This window comes from Acinonyx jubatus, chromosome B2 (genome assembly GCF_027475565.1).
Source record: "Acinonyx jubatus isolate Ajub_Pintada_27869175 chromosome B2, VMU_Ajub_asm_v1.0, whole genome shotgun sequence".
In the NCBI taxonomy this organism is placed as follows: Eukaryota; Metazoa; Chordata; class Mammalia; order Carnivora; family Felidae; genus Acinonyx; species Acinonyx jubatus.
In genome coordinates this window covers 63,017,820-63,042,111 of record NC_069385.1, presented here as the reverse complement: position 1 = coordinate 63,042,111, position 24,292 = coordinate 63,017,820, and the positions used below count along the sequence as shown (strand labels likewise).

Genomic DNA, 24,292 nt, shown 5'->3' with positions numbered 1-24,292 from the left:
ACAGAGCCCAACACAGGGCTCAAACTCACAAACCATGAGATCATGACCTGAGCCAAAAATTAAGAGTCAGATGCTCAACCAACAGAGCCATCCAAGTGCCTGTGAGCCTCCTTAGATGTGTTGCTTTCTTTTGTGTAGGTATTGACTCTCAGATCCAACTTCTGGGATACAATGAGCAGCAACAATCCCACTATCGAAGATAGATACAGGTAACCAGTTGGTTTGTCAAGTGGTCATCCCCTCTCAAGGTAACAGGAAAAAGCATCTCTACACCATTTGTCTGGAAAGACTAAGGCTCTCCCAGCCTCTGCTGCAACAAATATTTAGTGTTCCCTGTCAACATCCTTCTGGCATAGAGGCCAATTTGATCATCCTTGCAGATATGCTCATGGAGGATTCCCTGCCCACTCTCTTACAGATTTACAGATTGCTGAACACCAAGCAGCAGTAAGAGGGAGAGAAAATTTAAGAAGGAAGGTACAACAAGGTCAAATTCTGAAAGAATTTTTTTTAGAAAGCAATATGAAAATTCAAAAAAATATCTTTGAAGTTTGTTTGGCATTTTGGAAGTGATTCATACTCTTTCCATAGTAATGTCATAAGATTTTAGAATAAAGAAAAAGGTACTAGAATGAAGATATAGAAACTGCTAACAAGAACTGTTCTTCCTATGGAATTTCTGATAAAAATGATAGGTATAAAAAATGCAGATGGCTAGAGGTAGGCATAGGGTCAGGGGTGAAGAGATGTTTTTAATTTTATTGATAGGCAATTTTGAATATGTTACACAGATGGAGGTAGGAGACAGAGCACTTGGAAATATACGAGAGGCAGGGAGTGCCAAGAACACATAGTTCTGAGGTTAGTGGGAGGAAGTCATAATAACTAAGGTGAAAGAATCCATCTTAAACTGAATAAAAGACACTTCTGAGACAGCTGGGAATGAAGTCAGAGTAAGTAAAATTGCAAAGAAATTTATGGATATGGTGGCAAGAAATTGAGGAAATCACATACAGTCCGTTTTCTCAGTAAAGTATGAGGCAGGGTCATTGACAAAGAGAAATGAAGATTTACAGTGGGTGAAGCAATGATGTGCTGGTGCTGCCCAGTAGAGCTAATTGTTCAATTTTCAGGAATTTTGCCAGCCAGTTGTTAAACATGCCCATTATTATAGTGTAAATTACATAAATTTACAGTTAAATTACATTGAAACAAAGGTAATACTCAACATTTATCACTTCTTAATTATTTTACTACACTTTACTATTATCGATGAACTTGAGGTTATTTTTATCTATTTTGTCTGAGAACAAATATAATATTGTATCTGGTGGAAATACCACAGAAGATAGTCTGTTTAGAATACATTCCTTCCTCACCGTTTAGTGATGTCAAATAGTACCTTGAAATGGGCCACACTGGGAGTATTTGCGTATTGAAAATCAGCAAATGCTATAGATTAGGGCTTTTTTCGTTTGTTTTGTTTTTCAAAGAACTGTTGATTGATTACATAGTGGCACACATCATTAGTACAGCTTTTGAGGATAACAGCATTTTGAAGGGGCACTCTGAGGAACAGGAAACAGTTGACAACCGATTGATAAAGGAGGACCAAAATCCACTGAGCTGGGTTGAAGTTAGGGAATACATTTTAAAGGCAACATATCCCACAAGCAACCCAGGTGTAAAAACAGCTAAAGTGTTGGGTTGAATCCTTGAGTGCAGTGTCTGGGGTAAATGGGTAGGAGAGCTTGAATGGGAGCATCTTGAGGGCTCAGCCAGTTATAGAGAGTAGTGAATGCAAGAGGAAGCTGGGAGACAAGGGTGGTAGTATGGAACCGGAAAACTTAATGGAAGCCCATATGGTGTTAAAATGATGTAGAGGAAAAGTAAAAAGGATGCAGCATTGTAGTGAAAAAGCAGGATTTGGGGATTTATTATTTTAGTTAGAGTCATTTCCAGCCCCTGGGTGTGATGGTGCTTATGAGTTTATTCAAGTTATCATGATCATAGATGTAGTGGGATTAGCAGAAGAGTCACAAGTTTAGATTGCTGAATGAGTTGATCATATGGGCTGAAGGTACCATGGATGATGGCAGGAATTGGAGTGAAGAACTGAGAATGATTTGGAGTTGGAGTGGAGAAATGAGAATGATGCTGAAATCAGATGGAGAGCAGCTTTGAGCTGGATCACATAGCTCTGAGTTCCTTGTATGCAGGAAACTCATTCAGTGAGAACTGCTTCTGTGGAAATAGACAGATAGGGGTACTTTACCAGCCACTGTCACCCTTAGAGGCAATAGCTGCTGTGGATGTGGATAGTACATTGGAATGTATAAGGAAAATATATGTATGTTTTTATAAATATATATTACATATATATTATATATAAATATACAAATAAACTTTAAAATATATATATACACTGTATTTTAAAACATGTATACTATATTTTAAATATATATGTATATTGTATATATGTATGTGTATATATATAATTTATTTTGAGAGAGAGAGAGATCGAGAATGAATCCCAAGCAGGCTCCAAGCAGTTAGCACAGAGCCTGACGTGGGGCCCGAACTCACAAACTATAAGATCATGACCTGAGCTGAAATCAAGACCGGGCACTTAAGCTACCGAGCCACCCAGGCACTCCTAAAGAAAATGTATTTTAATGTAAAAACCTTTTTAATGTTTTTCAAAATATGATTTTCTTATAGCCTTTCTGATAAAATTGATCTACAGTTGTGCTAATGGTTGGGGACAGTGGCAAGGATGTCTTATTTTAAAAAGATTCACTTTTTCTAACCTGCTCATTCCCCACCTCTTCAGGCCACTGCAGAGGGACTTTTTTCTTTTGCTCTTTTGCATGTTCATAAACAATTAAGACAATACTCCACTTATTTTTCTCTCTCAAATTCTTAAGCATTTTCAAGTTCTTGTTATTATGGCATACTTTCCAGAATTTATTTTAGTATTTTTTATGTTTCATTCCTTTTACTATTCCCTCTAGGTGTCATTTTCCTCTACCACCTTTACTAAGGGCATCATATTGAGTTCTGTAAAGCATTAGCACTCAATTTTGCCTTTCATTTTTTATACAAAGAGCATATATAAAAGATCATTTTATCCTTTAGTATTGCTTCCTCTTATAGAAGTTTTAGCCATTATTTTTGCCAATGTTTTGAAAATAGACACTTAGCTCATATTTCTTAATGATGTACTCTTCAAAATGTGGGTGACATCATTGAACATGTATATTTGTAATAATAAATTTTCCAAAAATTTCTATGTAAATCTCTTGCTTGGTGCTACTCAACAGGCAATCAAAACTCAGCAGTATAACAACAGATTATTTTTTTCTACGTTTTCTCATTCATTATAAATATAGCCATGGTTTTAACAAGGACCAATGGCTTAACCCAAAGGATTGATCTGGGACCCTTTGATAGGTCAGTACATGCATATCAAGGACACCTATTCCTCAAATCTCATTAGCAAAGTGTTTCTTACACAAGGCTATACAAATGTGGAGTAGAAAAGCATTCTTGAGTGTGTGTGTGTGCGCATGTGTATGATTTTGTAAGAAATAATTTCTCTCTTTTACACACACACTCAAATCAATTTTATTCTCTACCTGAAGGTAAACACTTATCTGATTATTTAGTCATTCATATTTCTATGTCCTTTTGTCTAATCTTTTACCATTGCTATCTGAAAAGAGTGGGAGTTTTGATAAGCTATCAGAAAAAGCAAGTAGTAACTTTAAAATCCAGGAAAGTGTGGGGTGCCTGCGTAGCTCAGGCAGTTGAGCCTCCGACTCTTGGTTTTGGCCTAGGTCATGATCTCACAGTTCGTGAGTTTGAACCCCATGTTGGGCTCTGCGCTGACAATGCCTAGCCTGCTTAGGAGTCTCTCTCTCTCTCTCTCTCTCTCTCTCTCTCTCTCTCTCTCTCTCTCTCCCCCTCTCCTGCTTGTGCTCTCACTCTCTCAAAATGAATAGACTTATTTTTTTTTTTTAAATCCAGGTAAGTCTGAATGAATACTTTGGGAAACTTGGGCATCAACACAGTGCTGGAAATAATAGTATTTGTCTCAACTGTTTTGGAAAGGATTATATGAGATATTCTGTTAAAAAGACTTGCATGTAGCTGATGTACAGTACGTCTTCAATAAATATGGGTTCCCATGTCTCTAGTGCCTAGGAAGTAAAAGATTGCTTTGCTTTGCAATGATCTATCAAGATGCTAAAATGTTACAGCATCTATGTGTATAATTTTCAAAATTGGACTAAACTAAAACCTTGAAACTTAGTGTTTACAATTCAGATTTCTTTTTTTTTTAATTTTTTTTAATGTTTATTTATTTTTGAGAGACAGAGTGTGGGGGAGGAGCAGAGAGAGAGAGGGAGACACAGAATCTGAAGCAGGCTCCAGGCTCTGAGCTGTCAGCAGAGAGCCCGATGCGGGGCTCGAACTCACAAACCGTGAGATCATGACCTGAGCTGAAGTTGGATGCTTACCGACTGAGCCACCCAGGCGCCCCTACAATTCAGATTTCTTAAAAGCACGTGTGAATTTTTTTAAACATTTATTCATTTTGGGGGGACACCTGGTTGGCTTAGTTGGTTAAGAGTCTGATTCAGCTCAGGTCATGATCTCACCACTCGGGGGTTCAGGCCTTGCGTTGGGCTCTGTGCTGATAGCTCAGAGCCTGGAGTCTGCTTCAGATTCTGTGTCTCCCTCTCTTTCTGCCCTCCCGTACTTGTACTCTGTCTCTCTATCTCTCTCTCTCAAATAAAATTAAAACATTAAAAAATTTAAACATTTATTCATTTTTCAGAGACACATAGAAACAGATCACAAGTGGCAGTGGGACAGAGAAGGGGGAAGACCCAGAATCCAAAGCAGGCTCCAGGCTCTGAGCTTTCAGCACAGAGCCCCACATGGGGCTCGAACTCAGGAACCCTGAGATCATGGCCTGAGCCAAAGTCACACTTAACCAACTGAGCCACCCAGGTGCCCCAAAAGCACATGTGAAGTTTAAGAAATACCTACACAAAGTATGAGTGAAAAAGAAAAATTACAGAAATTACACTCTGAAATTCTAATATTCTAGTGACATAGCCATTACAGATGAATTGGTAATATATTTTTCTTATGAAGCATTTGCTGCTTTATTCTTATCCTTGGGAAAATATTCAATTATCTTCATCAAATCATTAAATTATAGATTTTTATTTTTGAATCTTAGTTTTTAAATTGTAAAATATTTCATTGCTTCAAGATTATCACTTTTAATCTTAATAACCTAATAACTGTCATTGATCTTATTAAAATATTTTACTTTCCACTCTGCTAGATTAAAATCTTAATGGGGTGTAATAAAGTATTTTTCCTTTTGTTTCAAAGACCTACTAAGATAATAATCATGTACTATTGGTCAATTTAATGTTATTGGAGATGATTTTTTATACATGTTGTATATTATGTGTGCTCTTTCCATCAAATCATGCTTTGGTATGGGTGTTATATCTAAGTGATGAATCACTGGTTTCTCCTCCTGCAGCCAAGACTACACTTTATGCTTTCTAACTTGAGAATTAAAAAAAAATCAGAATTTACACATAACTGATGACACAGTAACACTTTTCGAGAAGTAGAGAGAAAACACATACATTAACTTTTCAGTAAAATAAATCATAATTTAAACTTTTATGTTTCACATTATTTTTGTTCAAAAAAATGAACATTAATTTCAATGTTTTATAGGAAAATTTACCATGCCCTCTATATAAGTAAACTGGCCCTTAGAAGCCAGACATATTTGGAATGTGGTTCAAGATGGTGGCATTTGTTTTGAACTCACCCCCATCTATAGACACAATAAATTTACAGTTATATATGGAATAATTTCCTCTGAAAAAGATCTAAAAATTTGATGAACAGAGCCTCCACAACAAAGAATAAAGGGACAACATGGAAATGAGTAGGAGGAGTGACGCAGTCTTGCCAGACAAAAACAAAAATATACTTTAGGCACAATGATCTACAGTTGGAGGGATATCAAAAATATGGAACTTTACCCTAGGAAGTGAGGAGTATATACACACATCAGGTACTCAACCCCTAGATGCAGGAGATATGAGCTCCCAAAATGCCTAGATTTGAGAAGCAACAGGATTACATCTAGGATATCCATAGAACTAATAGAAAACAAAGAATCTGCCCTTAAAGGGCTCCTGTACAGACTTACTTGCTACAGGACTCAACATGAACACACCAGTTTAAAAGGAACTAAACCATATGTGGAAATCACTTCCTGAACTTAAAACATCTGGTGGGGAGTAAAGAATTTGTTGGGACTTTTTCTAAGGATAGAGACCATTTTTGCAATCTCATTCTAACTTTCTAATACCAATGCTTGAAGGTGCTCTTTTGGAACTCTTCTTCTAACCTGTTAGGAAAAAAGGATGTGTCCCACTGAAGGCCTTATTCTCCCATATGCCACAGTCACCTACCACAGCCTAGCTGGGTGAGAGCCTTTCCTGCCCCCAAGCTGCAGCTTTAGACTCACTAGAGCAGGCAGTATGCACAGCTCAGACAAGGGATGCCCCTGAATGCCTGGCTCTGGTGATAGTACTTTTAAGCCCCATGAGACATCTCCTCCAGGAAGTCATTCCTTCAAAACTAGGAGAAGTAGATTATTTGCCTAATATATAGAAAGAGGCAAAATGAGGAGACAGATGAATGTGTTCCAAATGAACAAAACAAAACCTCAGAAAAAGATCTTAATGAAGCAGAGATAAGCAATTTACCTGATAAAGTGTTCAAAGTAATGGTCTTAAAGATGCCTACTGAACTTGGGAGAAGAATGGATAAATGAAGTGAGAACTTTAAAAAAAGAGAGAGACAAAAAATATAAGAAAGTACTAAATAGAAGTTGTAGAGCTGAAGAATATAATAACTGAACTGAAAAATACACTAGAGGCATTCACCAGCCGATTGGATGAAAGAGAAGAAAAGATCAGCAAGCTGGAAGACAGAACAAAAGATCTCACCCAGACAGAGCAGCAAAAAGAAAAACTAATTCTTTTAATTTATTGTTTTTTAAAATGTTTATTTATTTTTGAGAGAATGAAAATGCAACTGAGGAGGGACAAAAAGAGGGGGACATAGGATTTGAATGTGGGGTTCAAACTCACAAACTGCGAGATAATGACCTGAGCCAAAGTTGGATCCTCAACCGAATGAGCCACACAGGCACCCCCAGAAAAAATAATTTTAAAAAGTGAAGATGCTTTAAGGGAGCTTTGGGGTAACATCAAGCAAAATAGCTTTCACATTATAGAGGATCCAGAAGGAGGGAGAAAGAAAGGGGGAAGAAAAAGTGTTTGAAGAAATAATGGCTGAAAACTTCCTAAACCTGGGGAAAGAAACAGACATACAAGTCCAGGAATTCCAAAGAATTCCAAATAAGAGGAACCCAAAGAGATCTACACCAAGCTGCATTATAATTAAAATGGTAAAAGTTAAAGTACACAGATAATCTCAAAAGTGGCAAGAGAAAAACAACTTGTTACATTCAAAGGAAACTCCATAAAACTACTAGCAGATTTTTCAGCAGAAACTTTACAGCCATTGGGGAGTGGCATAACATGTTCAAAGTGCCTAAAGGAAAAAACTTCCAACAAGGTTCTGACCAACAAGGTTATTATTCAGAATTGAAGGGGGCACCACACACAAAAGTAAATTCAAAATGGATTCAAAACTTAAATGTGAGACAGGAAACCACCAAAATCCTAGGGGACTATACAGGCAGTAACCTTTTTGACATCAGCTATAGCAACTTCTGACTAGATATGTCCTCTGAGGTAAGGGAAACAAAACAAAAATAAACTATTGGGAATTCATCAAGATAAAAAGCTTCTGTACAGCAAAGGAAAATCAACAAAACTAAAAGGCAATCTACAGAATGGGAGAAGATATTTGAAAATGACTCATCTGATAAAGGGTTAGTATCCAAAATATGTAAAGAACTTATAAAACTCAACACTGCCCCCAAAAATAATCTAGCTAAAAAATGGGCAGTAGATATGAACAAACATTTTTCCAAAGAAGACATACAGATGGGTAACAGACACATGAAAAGATGCTCAACATTGCTCATCATCAGAGAAATACAAATCAAAACTACAATGAGCCATCACTTCACACCAGTCAGAATCGCTAAAATTAACAACACAGGAAACAGGTTTTGGTGATGATGTGGAGAAAGGGGAACCCTTTTACACTGTTGGTGGAAATGCAAACTGGTGCAGCCACTCTAGAAAACAGTATGGAGGTTCCTCAAAAAATTAAAAATAGAACTGCCCTAAAACCCAGCCATTGCACTACTAGGTATTTACCCAAAGGAAACAAAAATACTGATTTGAAGGGATACATGCACCCCAATGTTTATAACAGCATTATCAACAACAGCCAAATTATGGAAAGAGCTGAAATGTCCATCAACTGATGAATGGATAAAGAAGATGTGGTATATATATATATATATATATATATATACACAATGGAATATTGGACATAAAACAGAATGAAATCTTGCCATTTGCAACAACATGGATGGAGCTAGAGAGTATTATTCTAAGCAAAATAAGTCAGAGAAAGACAAGTACCATATGATTTCACTCACGTGGAATTTAAGAAACAAAACACATGAACATATTGGGGGTGAAAGAGAGGAAAGCCAGGAAATAGACCTTTAGCTATAGAGAACAAACTGAGTAGAGGGGAGGTGGGTAGGTGTTGGGCTAAATGGGTAATGGGTTAAGGAGAGCATTTGTAGTGATGAGCACTGAGTATTGTATATAAGTGATGAATCACTAAATTCTACACCTGAAACTAAAAAAACAAAAACAAAAACAAAAATTAAAAAAAAATAAGAGAGAGAGAGAAAAAAACAATTGAAGGAGAGATTAAGAGTTTTCCAGATAAGCAAACACTAAAAGAATTCATCACCACTAAATTGGCTTTACAAGAATGTTAAAGGGATCTCTTTAAGCTGAAAAGAAATGGCAATAATTAATAACAAAAAACATGCAAAAGTAAAAATCTCACTGGAGAAGGCAAAGATATAGTAACAATAGCAATCAGTCACTTGTAAAGCAGTGATAGCTTAAAAGATAAAAAGCACCAAAGTTAACTAAAACTACAATAGTTACTTAAGGGAAACAAAATTAAAAAATAAAAAATGTGACATCAAAACTATAAAATGTGAGATAAGAAAGTAAAAATGTGAAGTTTTGCAATGTGTTCAAACTTAAGTGCCTATCAACTTAAAACTAACCATTATATATACGTAGGATGTTCTATGGAAACCTCATAGTAACCACAGAGCAAAAACTTACAGCAAATACCCTAAAGAAAATGAGACTACTAAGGAAGTCCATTGAACTATAAGAGAAGAAAGAGAAGAATAAAGGAACCAGAGAGAAACTACAAAAACAGCCAGAAAACAATTAACAAAATGACAATAAGTACTTACCTATTAATAATTACCTTAAATGTAAATGGACCAAATTCTCTATTTAAAATATGTTGAAGTGGCTGAATAGTTAAGAAAACAAGACTCATCTTTATCTTGTCTACCAGAGACTCACCACAGAAATAAGAACACACACAGACTGAAAGTAAAGGGGTGGGAAAAGATATCCCATGCAAATAGAAACCAAAAGCAAGCTGGTGTATTTATACTCATATCAGACAAAAAAGACTTTAAAACAAAGACTGCAATAAAAGACAAGGAGGATATAACACGATACAGGGGTAAATCCAGCAAAAATAAAAAACATTTATAGGTATATATGCACCCAACATAGGAGTACCAAAATATATAGAGCAAATACTAATGGACCTAAAAGGAGAAATAAACAGCAATACAAAAATAGTAGGGGATTTTGACACCAAACTCACATCATTAGATAGATCATCCAGGCAGAAAATCAATAAGGATACATTGCCCTTAATGACACATTAGACCAGATAGACTTAATAGATACATAACATTCCTCCAAAAGCAGTAGAATGCATACACATTCTTCTCAACTGCACATGGGACATTTTTTAAGAGTCATATGTTAGGCCACAAAATACATCAATAAATGCAAAATTGAAATACTATCAAGCATCTTTTCCAACAAGGATGTTATGGAATTAGAAGTTAATTAAAAGAAGAAAATTGGAAAAAAACATGCGAATGTAGAGATTAAATAATGTACTATAAAACAACCAATGGGTCTTGGGGCACCTGGGTAGCTCAGTCAGTTAAGCATCTGACTTTGGCTCAGGTCATGATCTCACTCACTGCTTGTGAGTTCGAGCCCCGTGTCAGGCTATGTGCTGGCAGCTCAGAGTCTAGAGTCTGCTTCAGATTTTGTCTCCATCTCTCTGCCCCTCCCCTGCTCATGCTCTCTCTCTCTCTCTGTCTCTCTTAAATATAAAATAAAACATAAAAAAACAACCAGGGGGTCATTGAAGAAATCAAAGGAGAAATAAAAAACAAAAAACTAGAAACAAATGAAAACAGAAATGTGACATACTGGAATCTATGGGACATAGCAAAAGCAGTTCCAGGAGGGAGTTCATAGCAATACAAGCCTACATTAGGAAACAAGAAAAATCCTGAAAAAACTACCAACATTGATACCTCAAGGAACTAGAAAAAGATGAACAAACAAAGCCCAAAGTTAGTAAAGGGAAGGAATTAACAAAGACCAGAGCAGAAAGAAATAGAGACTAAAAAGACAAAAGATAAATGAAACTAAGAGATGGTTCTTCAATATGATGAAAAAAATTGACAAACTTTAGTTAGACTAACAAGAAAACCAGAGTGATCAAATAAATAAAATCAGAAATAAAAGGTAAGTTACAACTGATACCACAAAAATACAAAAGAAGCTACGTTTCATAAGAAACTACTATGAACAGTTATGCACCACCAGATTAGACAACCTGGAAGAAATGAATAAATTCCTAAAACACACAATCTCCCAAGATGAATCATGAAGCAACAGAAAATCTGATTAGACCAATTTCTAATAAAGAGATTTAAATAGTAATCAAAAACCTCCCAACAAACAACAGTCCAAGATCAGACACTTTACTGGTAAATTCTACAAAACATTTAGAGATTTAATACCTATCTTTCTCAAACTCTACCAAAAAATCGAAGGAGAGGTATTCTTCCAAATTCATTTTACAAGGCCAGAATAACCCTGATACCTAAAATCAAAACCAGAGACACCATAAAAATAAATTACAGGCCAGTATCACTGATGAACACAGATACAAAAATCCTCAACAAAATATTAGCAAACCAAATTCAACAATACATTAGAGGGATCATATACCATGGTCAAGTTGAATTTATTCCATGGATACAAGAATAGTTCAATATTCACAAATCAATCAATGTGATATACCATGCTGACAAAATGAAGAATAATATCATATGATCATCTCCAAAGATTAAAAAACTTTGACAAAATTCAACATACATTTATGATAAAAAAAAAACCTCTCAAATGGTTATAGAGGGAACATACCTCAACATCATACAGGCCATATATGACTAACTTAAAGCTAACATTCTCTATTAAAAAGCTAAAAACTTTCCCCCTAAGATCAGCAACAAGATAAAGATGCTCACTCTCATCACTTTTATTCAACATTGTAGTAGAAGTCCTAGCTACTGCAATAAGTAAATAAGAAAAAAAAGGCATCCAAATCAGAATGGAAGAAGTAAAACTGTCACCAATTGCAGATGATACTCTCTATAAAAAATTCTAAAGTCTACCAGAAAATTGTTAGAACTAATAAAAGAATTTAGTAAGGTTGCAGTAGACAAAATCCATATACAGAATTCTGTGGTGTTTCTATACACTAGTAGCAAACTATTGGAAATAAGAATTTAAAAAGCAATCCCATTTACAATTGTATCAGAAGAATAAAATACCTTGGAATAAATTTAATCAAGAAATGAAAGACCTGTACAGTGAAAGCTATAATACTGATGAAGGAAATAAATATTATTTATTTTTCATAAATGGAAAAATATTTCTTGTTCATGGATTTAAAGAGTTAGTATTGTTAAAATGTCCATATTATGCAAAACAGTCTATAGATTCAATGCAATCTTTATCAAAATTCTAATGGAATTTTTCACAGAACCAGAATAAATAATTCTAAAATTTTTATGGAATCACAAAAAAAACAAAAACAAAACCAAAAACCCAAAACCACCGTATAGCTAAAGCAATCTTCAGAAAGAAGAACAAAGCTGGTGGTACCACTCTCCCTGATTTCAAACTATACTATAAAGCTATTCTATTCAAAATAGTATGGCAGTTGTCATAAAAACAGACACTCAGATCAATAGAACATAATTGAGAGCCCAGAAATAACCCACACATACATGGACAATTAATTACTGCAAAGGACCCAAGAACATAGAATGGAGAAAGGACAATCTTTTAAGTTTGGTCTAGTGATGTGTTTGTGAATCTGATACCAAAGGCAATCGAAACAAAAGCAAAATGAACAGATGGAATTACATCAAACTTAAAAACTTCTGTGCAGAGAAGAAATCCATCATCAAAACAAAAAGGCAATACACCTAATGGGAGAAGACATTCATACATCATGTAGCCAATAAGTGGTTAATATCCAAAATATGTAAAGAATACATACAACTCAACAATAAAAAAAAGCAACTCAATTAAAACATGGGCAGAGGATCTGAATAGGCATGTTTCCAAAGAAGACATACAGATGGCCAACAGGAACATGAAAAAATGTTCAATATCACCAAACATTAGAGGAATGCAAATAAAAACCACAATAAAATATCACCTCATACTTATTAGAATGGCTATTACTTAAAAGACAAGAAATAACAAGTATTAGGATATCAAAAAAGCAGAACTGTTGTTCCCTGTTGGTAAGAATGCGAATTGTTGCAGCCATTTTGGAAAATAGTATGGAGATTTCTTAAAAAATAAGGCTAGGTCTACCATATGATCCACCTGTTGCACTTCTAGATACTTACCTGAAGAATATGAAAACACTACTTTGAAAATATATATGCATCCATGTTAATTGCAGCATTATTTACATTAGCCAAGATTAACAACCTAAACGTCCATCAGTGGATGAATGGATAAATAAAATGTTTTATACACAACACAACATACACACACACACACACACACACACACACACACACACACACACGAATATTACTCATCCATAAAGAACAAAATCTTGCCATTTGCAATAACAGGGATGCACAATGAGGGTACTATGCTAAGTGAAATAAGTCAGAGAAAGACAAACACCATATGATTTCACTCACATGGAATCTTAAAAAACAAAAATGAACAAAAACAAAACAATACCAAAACAAATTAATAAATACAAAGAACAGATAGATGCTTCCTGGAGAGAAAGCAAATTAGGGTTGGGTGGAATGGGTTAAGAGTGTTAATTGTATTGTGATGGATTGTAATTAGACTTTTGGTGGCAATCACTTTGTAATATATGCAGATGTTAGATTATAATGTTTTGTACCTGAAACTTATATAATGATATATATTAATTTTACCTCAAAAAAATTAAGCCAGGCCTATTTGTTTTCTAGTTCTAGCATTGACAATTGCAAGATGACATGAATTCTTTATGGATTTTTTTAAAGTACATATTATGTGTTTTCTCACTGTCAAGTTTAACTGCCTTATGAGTAAGGGTGTTACAAATGCTAATTTTTTAAATGGAAAAAATGACTAATTCTCCCAAGTAAAAATAACAATAAAATGAAATTGGCTGAAATTTCTTTTAAACATGTGAAGGAATCACATTTAGCTTTGCTTAAAGACTATTAGTTTCTGTTTATGGAATTTTAGAAAGTCTAAGCTTCTTTAACAGAAAACAGTCTTTTACAAAAGTATCTAATCCTATCCTAGTGTTGGTTGCTAGGAGAACATTTAATGCAAATTAATCAGTAAACATCTAGCAGCCAGCTACCTGAGGAGAAGGGGAGTGGGAGAGACTTAGAAGCTGGCCAGCAGGGAGACTGCTGATGGGAAAATGGCTGTCAAGGGTTTTTTATACACACCAGCAGCATCACACTGTGATATGAATTTTTTTCTCTATCATTCTTCTAGGTAAGGAAGGAAAAGAAAACAAGAAACATTGGAAGGATAAATGGGGTCTTTCCTGTGAAGGTGAGCTTTTTTTTGTTGAACTTTGATAAAATGGCAAAAGAGAGATTAAGAATTAATAACAAACGAAGATTAGTGAGAATAGGTAGCATACCTAATATACTACCTCAATATTTGCATTTAAATTTTTCTCTGCATCATGTATCCTATTTGAAAATAATGTTTCTATAAAGTACAACAACAATAAGATACTCTGAGTATGAAAAAATGTTTTTCTCTACCCTAAAATTTCATCTGGGACAAAATCCTACAATATTTTAGAAAGAATTAAGGATAAATACTTGGCTAGTTTAAAATGAAATTATGCTTTAAAATGTCAACAAGACGAGAAATGAATTTGTTTTCTAAAAATTTTAATGGAATTTAGGTATATCCCACAGTGAGATTTAGACCATTGATTGACATTTATAACTGTGGAAGCAAAGTGTCAGTGCTGGTAAAACTGAAGACGTTTACACACTGGGAAATAGTTACCTTTGTTTACTGGACCTGGATTAATTCCTAAATGTGAGTTCTTTCAGCTTTTTGTTTTATTTTTACTATTGAAGAAAACCAAAAAGTGAAATTCAATTTATAGAATTTCACTTTGTAATAAATTTAGGAGAACATGGATGCCTTATCTTTAGAAATGAGTATTATGGAAATATATAAGCACAGAAATATGCTACAATAGCTACAAAAGAAATAAAAGAATAAAAACGTGTGTATTAATTATACATAAGTCCATTCAAATAGGTTTTTAAAATAGGAACAAATTTGATGTGGTTAGTTTATTATTTTTGTACTGAAAATAAATATTTTTAATTTTTCTGTAATAAAGAAGGTAGCTTTACATAACTTCTTTTTTAAGTGAATTCTACATAGACGTATTAGAGTTATGCCATAAATTGAATCATAATCCGAAGTTAAAAATCATGAAGGGAATTAAAATTAAAAACATATCTCTTTGAGGTTAGATCATAGATCTAAGATCTAAGCTGTTGACTAAGATTATTTATTTTCTCTTTTATATAAAACTCATATGTCCAATAAGTTTAATTTTCTGCTCAATTTTAAATTATCTGGCAATAACTTATATAGAATATGATTTTGCTTCTTATAGTCTTTCCTGTGTAGGGCTCAGGATAAGTAAATGTACCAATATAAAGAACACAAAAAAATATTACTAACATTGCTTACAAGGTGCAATGAACCCTAAAGTAAGAGATGAGCCCCTGACCTCAAAGAGATTACTATCTGCCTTCAGAGTTCAACTTAAAACACAAACAAGAAACAATAAATGAAGATGATATATTTTTAGTATGGAGTATTTTCTAGAGAACTTGGAAACAAGAGTATTTGGCAAATTCTGTAGGAACCAGAGCAAGCTCCACAGTGGGGAAGAATTTGAGTGGAAGGTGAAAAACAAGGAGGAATTGGAGGTGGTGGTAGCGGCTTTGGGTTATAATATGATTTGAATTTAAGTATTGAATAAGCAACTGATATCAACTTATTTGCCCTTGCAAATAATACCACAAACGTATTTTTTGCAAATGGTATTGAACGTATTCATTTTGGGGTGTAATCACATAGCATATACTTTCATAGAGGTCTACACAGGACAAATTAACTAGGTAATTATTGTTTGTGATTAATAAAAATATAATTTTATATGTTAAAAATACAGTAATTTTATATATAGCAAGGTCCAGGGTTATGGAAGTGTTATCTACACAAATGGTTGGGAACAAAAGGTAGTTTAATTAAGGGATTTTTTTCATAATACTTTATTGAGTAGCTATTTACCTGAATTGATTTTTTTTAAATAAACAATGTTATTATTATTGTTTCAAACACCGGTATGAAAAGATATAGAAAATTGTAAAAGTATAACATCTAACAAAAATATTGAATTAAAATTCTACAATACTCACATATTAATCTGTTGAAGACATAATAAATCTACATGTAAAATGTACATGGACCATTGATCATAATTATTCTTTTTCTATGAAAATGGCAGATCAAATTCTCTTATATATGATCATATGAAAGAGGCCCATATTGAGTGGTTGTAATTTGACTATAGTAGTAATTGCTTATATAAATGCCATCCCTCTGAATGTTTATAATGACCACATAAAGCTAATCTTTATTTTACAACAAACCTTCCTCCTGAATGCTGGCACTGGCCCAACCTTTCCAAACCTAATCTCCCCTATATTTACTCCTCCTCAAGTGTATCTTCTAGTGGTCAGTGACATCACATTTTACAACAGTGTACGAGACAGGTTCCTGGAAATCAGGCTTGGTGATCATCTCTGAGAGCCATTTGATATCCAGTTTATTTTACATATATTTTTATAGCATTTGCATTATTGTTCGTGATTTGAAGCCTTGGATGATTAATTTTGCATGTCAGTTTGACTAGTCCAAGGGGTGCCCAGACATTTGGCCAGTTTCTCTGGGTGTGTTTGTGAGGGTTTTGGGGAAGAAATAAACAATTGAATCAGTAGACTGAATGAAACAGATTTCTCTCCATAAATTTGATGGGCTCCATCTAATCAACTGGAAGCCTAATTAGAACCGATCCTCTCAAGAGTAAGAGGGAATTCTTCCTGCCTGGCTGCCTTCAAACTGACACTGGGTTTTTCTTCCCTTTGGACTCAAACTGAAACATTGGCTCTTCCTGGGTTTCAGGCATACTGTCCTTTGGACTAGAATTATACCATTGGCTCTCTTGGATCTTCAACTTGTCTACTGTAGATTATATCCTATTGGTTCTGTTTCTCTGGAGATCTGGAGAACTTTGAGTAATACAAAGCCCTTGGCACTTTTCATCTGAATTTTGAGGTACTTTCTTAATTGCTCTCCAGTTTCACACTCTTCCCATATTTCTCCCATATAACTGCTATAATTATATTTTTCAGATGCAAATCTCTGTAGACTGTTCTCTTGCTTAAAATTCTTCCTAGGCTCCTCATCCATTTTAGGATAAAGCACAACTACTAACATATCAAATAGAGTACCTCAATGATCTAGGCCAGCCTCGTTGGCCCTAGGTTTTTCCCTTCTTCCAGGAAAATTGAAAAAGTTCCAGTTTTCTGAATCTAGATTTTTGAGCTGATGTATCTTTGTATGTGATACTTGCTCTTCCTGTACTGTCACTTCTCTCACTCACTCACTGTCCACTTGTCTAATTCTTATCCTTCCTTAACACTGGCTCCTGTTTTGTTTTTTTCCTGAAGCTTCCTCTAAGTTCCTTCTTCTCCTATCTGGTTGACTTTCTCTTTTATAGGATGGGGTTGTAATAGTTGGCTTTTCTCACCCATATTTCAGAAGAAATGATAAGATTCTTGAAGAAAGGTATCATATCAAATTACAGTAAAACCTTGGTTTGTGAGCATAATTCATTCCAGAAACATGCTTGTAATCCAAAGCACTTGTGTATCAAAGTGAATTTTAAGAACCATTGGCTCAGTTGTGATCATGTAACATTTGGCAACACATACTACTTGTATTGGAAGACATTGCTCATTTATCAAGTTAAAATTTATTATAAATGTTTTCTTGTCTTGTGGAAAACTCACAAAAAGTTACTCGCAATCCAAGATTTTACTGTATTTTATTCAGTGCCTTGCACAGAACAGAACACATGGTAGGTTTTCACAAAAGTTTTGCTGAATAAGTGAATGAATGAACACCATCTATAGTAATTAAATATATTTATCTTTTTTAATTTTATCTATTTTGAGAGAGAGAGAGAGAGAGAGAGAGAATGAGAACACAAGCAGGGGTGGGGCAGAGAGCAAAGAAAACAGAGAATCCCAAGCAGGCTCTGCACTATCAGCATAGAGCCCAACGCAGGGCTGAAACCCATGAACTGTGAAATCATGACCTGAGCCAAAATCAAGACTCTGATACCTAACCTACTGAGCCACCCAGGCACTACTAAATTTATTTTTAATGCACACTTTCATATTTAGCATAGAGAAGTCATTTCAGAAATTTATCTAATTCTGAATTTAGTTCTGTTTATATTTTTATATTCTTTATTTACCCTGCCAGATCCACCCTGCTCTGTGCCTCAAGGAGCTAACATTTATGAATTTTGTTAATGGGAACTCCTGCTCTCTGGCCTAAGATTGTGTTCAACTGATAGTAAATAATAAGCAAAAGATTGGAGGGTGAAAGTTGAGGAAGGTTGGGATTTTATTCCCAAGGCAGTGGTAGCAGCTTGAACCCTCCAAAACATGGCAGTATGGTTCATCCTTGAACAATGTGGGGATTAGGGACATCAAACGCTCTGTGCAGTAAAAAAACCCATGTGTAACTTTAGACTCCTCTAAAACTTAACTACTTATACCCAACTGTTGATTGGAAGCCTTAATGATAACATAAACATCAATTAAAACATACTTTATATGTTATATGGATTATATACTGTATTCTTACAATGTCTAACTTTTCCTTAATTTTTTTTGCGTATTTCTAGGCTTTGTAGTCCATTTGTGACTTTTTTCAAATTATTGCACACCACCAAAATTTTTACCAATATATTTGTTGAAAAGAAATCCACATATAAGTAGGCTAAAGGGGATGAGCCATGTTATTCAAGGAACAACTGTAGATACATTCCTCTCCCAAAGCTCTCTGTGCTTCTCTCCCTGGGGTCTAGTATCCTTGCCCTTCAGGCTAGGAGTGGCAGTAACTCCCCACTATAGCTTGAGAGTACTTTACCTTCTATTGCTAGTTTCAGTTAAACTTGTCCATCACATCTGTGAACTTTTTTTTAAGTTTATTTATTTATTTTGAGACAGAGACAGCATGGTTGGGGAAAGGACAGAGAGAGTGGGAGATTGAGAGAGAAAGAGAGAAAGAGTATCTATCCCCTGATGTGGGACTCAAAGTCATGAACTGTGAGCTTACGACCTGAGTGGAAATCCAGAGTCAGAGGCTCAACCAACTGAGCCACCCAGGCACCCCTTAAACTTTTCTTAATTACACTGTTGGGCAATGTCACCAACTTCCTGCCAGGAGTATGGCTGATGCAATATAGAGCCTTCTTCTCCCCTGGAATCCATTTTAAGCATTCACATGATATCATAATAGCTTTACCGATTAGGTCATATATTGAGCTCATCAAATACATTAAATGTACAAGTAAGTATACAGTAGGCTAAGCCATATTATGATGAGAAATCTAGTATTACTTTTCAAAGGTGACTAAAAGTATCTTATAGTTTAAAATTGTTTTTAATTTAAAAGATGGTTTCAAATGCATTTTCTCATTTCAATATCTATTTATAAATATCTTACTGGATGGTAAACAGTAGACATACTGCATATATATTGTATTTTTTTTACTTCTTTATTTATTTTTATTAGAGAGAATCCATTTTAAGCATTCACATGATATCATAATAGCTTTACCGATTAGGTCATATATTGAGCTCATCAAATACATTAAATGTACAAGTAAGTATACAGTAGGCTAAGCCATATTATGATGAGAAATCTAGTATTACTTTTCAAAGGTGACTAAAAGTATCTTATAGTTTAAAATTGTTTTTAATTTAAAAGATGGTTTCAAATGCATTTTCTCATTTCAATATCTATTTATAAATATCTTACTGGATGGTAAACAGTAGACATACTGCATATATATTGTATTTTTTTTACTTCTTTATTTATTTTTATTAGAGAGAGAGAGAGAGCAAGTGAGTGAGCAAGAGCTAGGGGGGGAGAGGGGCAGAGGGAGAGAGAGAGAATGTTAAGCAGGCTTCATACTCAGTGTGGAGCCTGACACGGGACTTGATGTCATAACTCTGGGATCATGACCGAAGCCAAAATCAAGAGTCAACGCTCAACCCACTGAGCCATGCATGTGCCCCAAATATATAGTTTTTAAGAGGTCATTTCAATTTTATTAAAATTTTAAAATAATTTAAATTAAAATTGTATCCTTGTTAAAAATAATCATTTTCATCAGTGCTACTAGGAATTTAATATTACCCCAACTCAATAATCAGTAAAAATAACAATTATGGCCCAAGTCTCCTTTGTACCTAAGTGATTTCCTTGTAGTACCTCAGGAAGTCAGGGAGTAAGTTAATTCAAGACTGCCTGGAGATCTCACAAGCACTGTTGGGTATGCTCTACTCATGCTATTTTTACTGCACTAAATGTAATATTTGGAAAAATAGTGTCCCATTGAGTGCTACAGATGTGTAGAAGCCCACTTGGTCCAAAAAGCATCACCAGATGTGTTCTGTAGACACTGCATTGTAGTGTCTGTCACCGGGGAACAACTCTAGAGTTTTTCATTGTCTTCCCAGGAAGAAAAGGAATAAATGCTACCTTGTTCCTTCAGCCTTGTTATTCTCCTTCACGTCTAACTCCAGGAAATCACTGAAGTGCCTAGGGTGGTCTGGTCCATGATGTTATTTATTGGTGGTTTGACACCACTTTATTCTGCCCTTCTGTCATTTTGTTAAAAAGTATAAATATGGTGTATATGGGCCTTAGAAAGGGTGGAGGGGATGGGTATGCTTTCATGATTGAACACATTTGAAAAAGAAGAAACTTTGTCTCTGGGAAGTTCACACAAACAAACTAGTACAGGCTTCAAGGCTCTGATTCCAGAGGTCAACTTATCTTATGCATTTAAGGTGAAAGGACTGATTAGGTTGTCCCTGGGAGCTGCTATTCCCCAAAGCTACAGTCAGAAGATTTAAAATTCCAGATGCTTCTGCAGAAACAAATCAATTTTTTGAGAGCTTCTTCAGCTTTATATTATGTATATAGAGTGCACTTGAAAATACACCTGAATAGATTCTTCATTTTTTTTAATGCAGTGCCTTGCATACCTTTGGTAGGATACCTGATAGACACTCTTTTTAAGCATGTCTATTAAATTTGATAAAAGTACAGATAGAGATTGGTTTCTGGACTGTATCAATGTATACAGTGCTTTTGTTGCATATCTCACTCTGTGTCCATATTAAAGTAACAGAATGGAAATAGTAGAACACAAAGAGAATTTAATTCATAAACTTTGTCCCTTGTTAACTTCAAATCTAGATTGAGACTCTCTATTGTCCTGAAAGGTCCCAGACACAAAATCAAGTTTAATGACTGAATTTTCCTACAGGTCCTGTTAATTCCACAAGGAAAACTTGCTGTGTGTACTCGGTAAAAATTTCTGCAACCATATAAGCATTTCAGTTCTTATTTCCATTTGAACAACTGATTAATCATTTAAGCAAATTGCATTATTGACAATGGCTTCTATATCTTGTAATCAGACCCAAACTAAAATTGCCCCAAAGGAAAGAGTGAGCCATGGAGGCAGAACCCCAAGGGTGTTTCAGATCACTAATAGTCAGAGGTGATATTCAAGTATTTGCTGACACTCCCTGCTCCGAACCTCAGTAGTATTAGTACCTCCTGCCTGATTATTATTTCTGGAATCAGTGGAAGTTTCTAACAGAGATAACTAAATCCTAATTAAGTTAAAGAGCCTCAGGGAATGGAGAGAAACCTGATGAGTGGGAAAGATACAACAAGCGGGCAACAGTAAGTCAAGACCAGTTATTGTATTTGCCAAGATATTTGCTATGGCAAGTGATGAAAGCACTCAAAAGCACAATATAGGGATAAAAACAAAACAAACAAAAAAGAATGAAGTAATATAAGGCAAAGTATATATAAAGTTTAAGTGCAATACAAGCTAAGAAAGGAGACAGACATCAATCATATTTCCAATTTCTAAAATTATTCCAAGACCTTCAGTTTATTTTGAAGCCTTATTCAGGATAGATTGGTTATCATCTGAGGAAGAAGGGATTTTCCATGCATTTTCATTACCCTAATGTTTATAGCAGAATATCGTGCCAGAACCTTAGTGATTAGTAAGTGCTGAAAAGACAGAGGGTAAGTACAAGTATAATACTAACAGACAAAGCCAAGACCCTTTGAGGATATAAAACCCAGAATTCAAAGATCCTCTTTAGATTGTCATGGATATGAAGGTGAGTGTTCAGGCAACGGAATCTGTGTTTCCAGGGGATTCTGAGCAGACTGAAGCAGAAATCAAGTACAGCGCATTTCCTGAGTGGACAGAAGAGTCAGGCAAGTTGGCAAAACCTTCAACAAGGGATTGGAGTAAGGAAAGGTAAAAGCAAGGGATTGTCCTCAGGTTGATATGGGTTGGGATGGATAGAAGACGAGGATTTGGCTGACATTCTTGTGAGGTTTTTTTGTTTGTTTAAGAGATAGCAGATAGTGAAATTGATCACAATCACCCTACTTCTAGTTGGCCAGGATCAGCTAGAAGTGGCTTTTGTAACTGAGTTCCAGTTAGCCAGTGTTTGGAGATCTTCAGTAACTGATTCTGAGTGTGTCTTCCAAAAGAGCAAATACGTTTATATAGGGCACTTCTTCCTCAAAAGGAAAAATTAAATAATACCATTTAAACATCATTAGAAGACACCAAGAAAAAATTCCATTTTCACATCAAATCATGCACAGTTCTAGATGCTGGTATCTACTCCTTCACCAGACTTCTGCTGGTAAAGGTCCCTTCCATAGGGTCTATTCACCAATGTCCATTGGTGGTTATGTCTGTAATCCTCACTGTAGGCCTCTCTTAACAAACTTAATTACTACCCTCAACTGACTGACGGGCCCATCAGTTCCCTAGTCCAACATCATGTCTATAACTCTCTTCAGAAATGGTCTTTTGACAGAGAGGAGTTTGGAAATTTCCCTCCCAGTATGGTTAGGGAATAGAGTGTAAAGATGATGCTATAGCATATGAAATTTGTTAGTTCCAGATTCTCTTACAGGTTTTTTGAATGGAGGAATTATCTCTGGGAATTACAGTGTGTGCTAGACACACTCTTTGAGTCTTAGAGTGAAACTCACTCTTCTTTAATATTGTTTTAAAGACTTGCTTCTTTGGACTAGAAGTACAAATGCCTCATTACTCAGGGCAAGTTCCCCCTAGCCCAGGTGTCTTACTAACTGTCCTCAGAAGCAGGTGGATTGCTCTTTTCAAATGCTTGTTTTCCTTATATGAAGTTATGGGACATTGTACTAAATAAGAAATGAAAACTCCTTTTGCTACAAGATATGACTCTGTTTCTTGGAACTTACAAGGAAACTCATTTCTCTTAGTATTTCAACCTATTTACTTTTTTAAATTATGGCACCTTGCAAAGAATTCTTATGATAATGTCTGTTTTAATATCATGTAACTAACAGTTCACATTTCCTAAATGATCTAGACCAGAGGTTGGCAAAAATTTTCTGTAAAGGGCCAGGGAGGAAACTTGGGGGGCATTGAGTCGTAAGGCATATATACTTTGTGGCAACTACTGATTTGTTCCTTTGTAGTTTGAAAGCATCCAAAGACTATATGAAAAAGAATAGTGTGGCTGTGTTCCAAAAAACTTTTATGTACAAAAACAGACTGTGGTTCAGATTTAGTCGATGAACCATTCTATGCATACTACTAATCTAGAAGATAATACAAAATTCTGGCCTTAAAGAAGGAATTCACTGTCCTTTGCCTACCAAATTCTAGCCAGGAGTAATGTTACCTCCCCATGATTTAATGCTTAAGTGAGCATAAAATAAAATTCAGTAATGATATTGCTTTCTTTCATTCCAACCTGACAATTTCCAAAAGTAGGAGAGGAGAAAAATGAACTTTTAGTAATTTATTTCTTATTGTTTTGATGTGTTTGTTTCTATGCAATTTTATGTAGGAAAAATATATTCATGGTATAAAATGGTTTGGCTAATTAGGAATATTAGTAGGTAACAGTTCCTGAGATATATAAAACTAGCTAGATATTTTTTGATTCAGCAGTTACATTCATTAAGTAAATCAGTGGTGTAGGACAGATACAACATTTGATAGATCCAACTCTTATAGAAGAAAAAGGTTGTTTTCTTTTTAAACTGTGCATTACACAGTGTCACATTATATAAAGTTATTGCTACATCAGGTGACATAGTAGAAACTG

The 24,292-nt window shown here is 35.0% G+C and overlaps 1 long non-coding RNA gene across 3 annotated transcripts in view; it reads left to right on the top strand.

Moving 5' to 3' along the window:
- The window catches only part of LOC113598756 (uncharacterized), a 943,191-nt gene that overhangs the window by 650,266 nt on the left and 268,633 nt on the right, over positions 1-24,292 (top strand). For all 3 annotated transcript variants that reach the window (XR_003419461.2, XR_008298453.1, XR_008298454.1), the window contains one exon: positions 14,223-14,282. This is a non-coding gene — a long non-coding RNA (uncharacterized LOC113598756). The remainder of the gene's footprint in view (positions 1-14,222; positions 14,283-24,292) is intronic.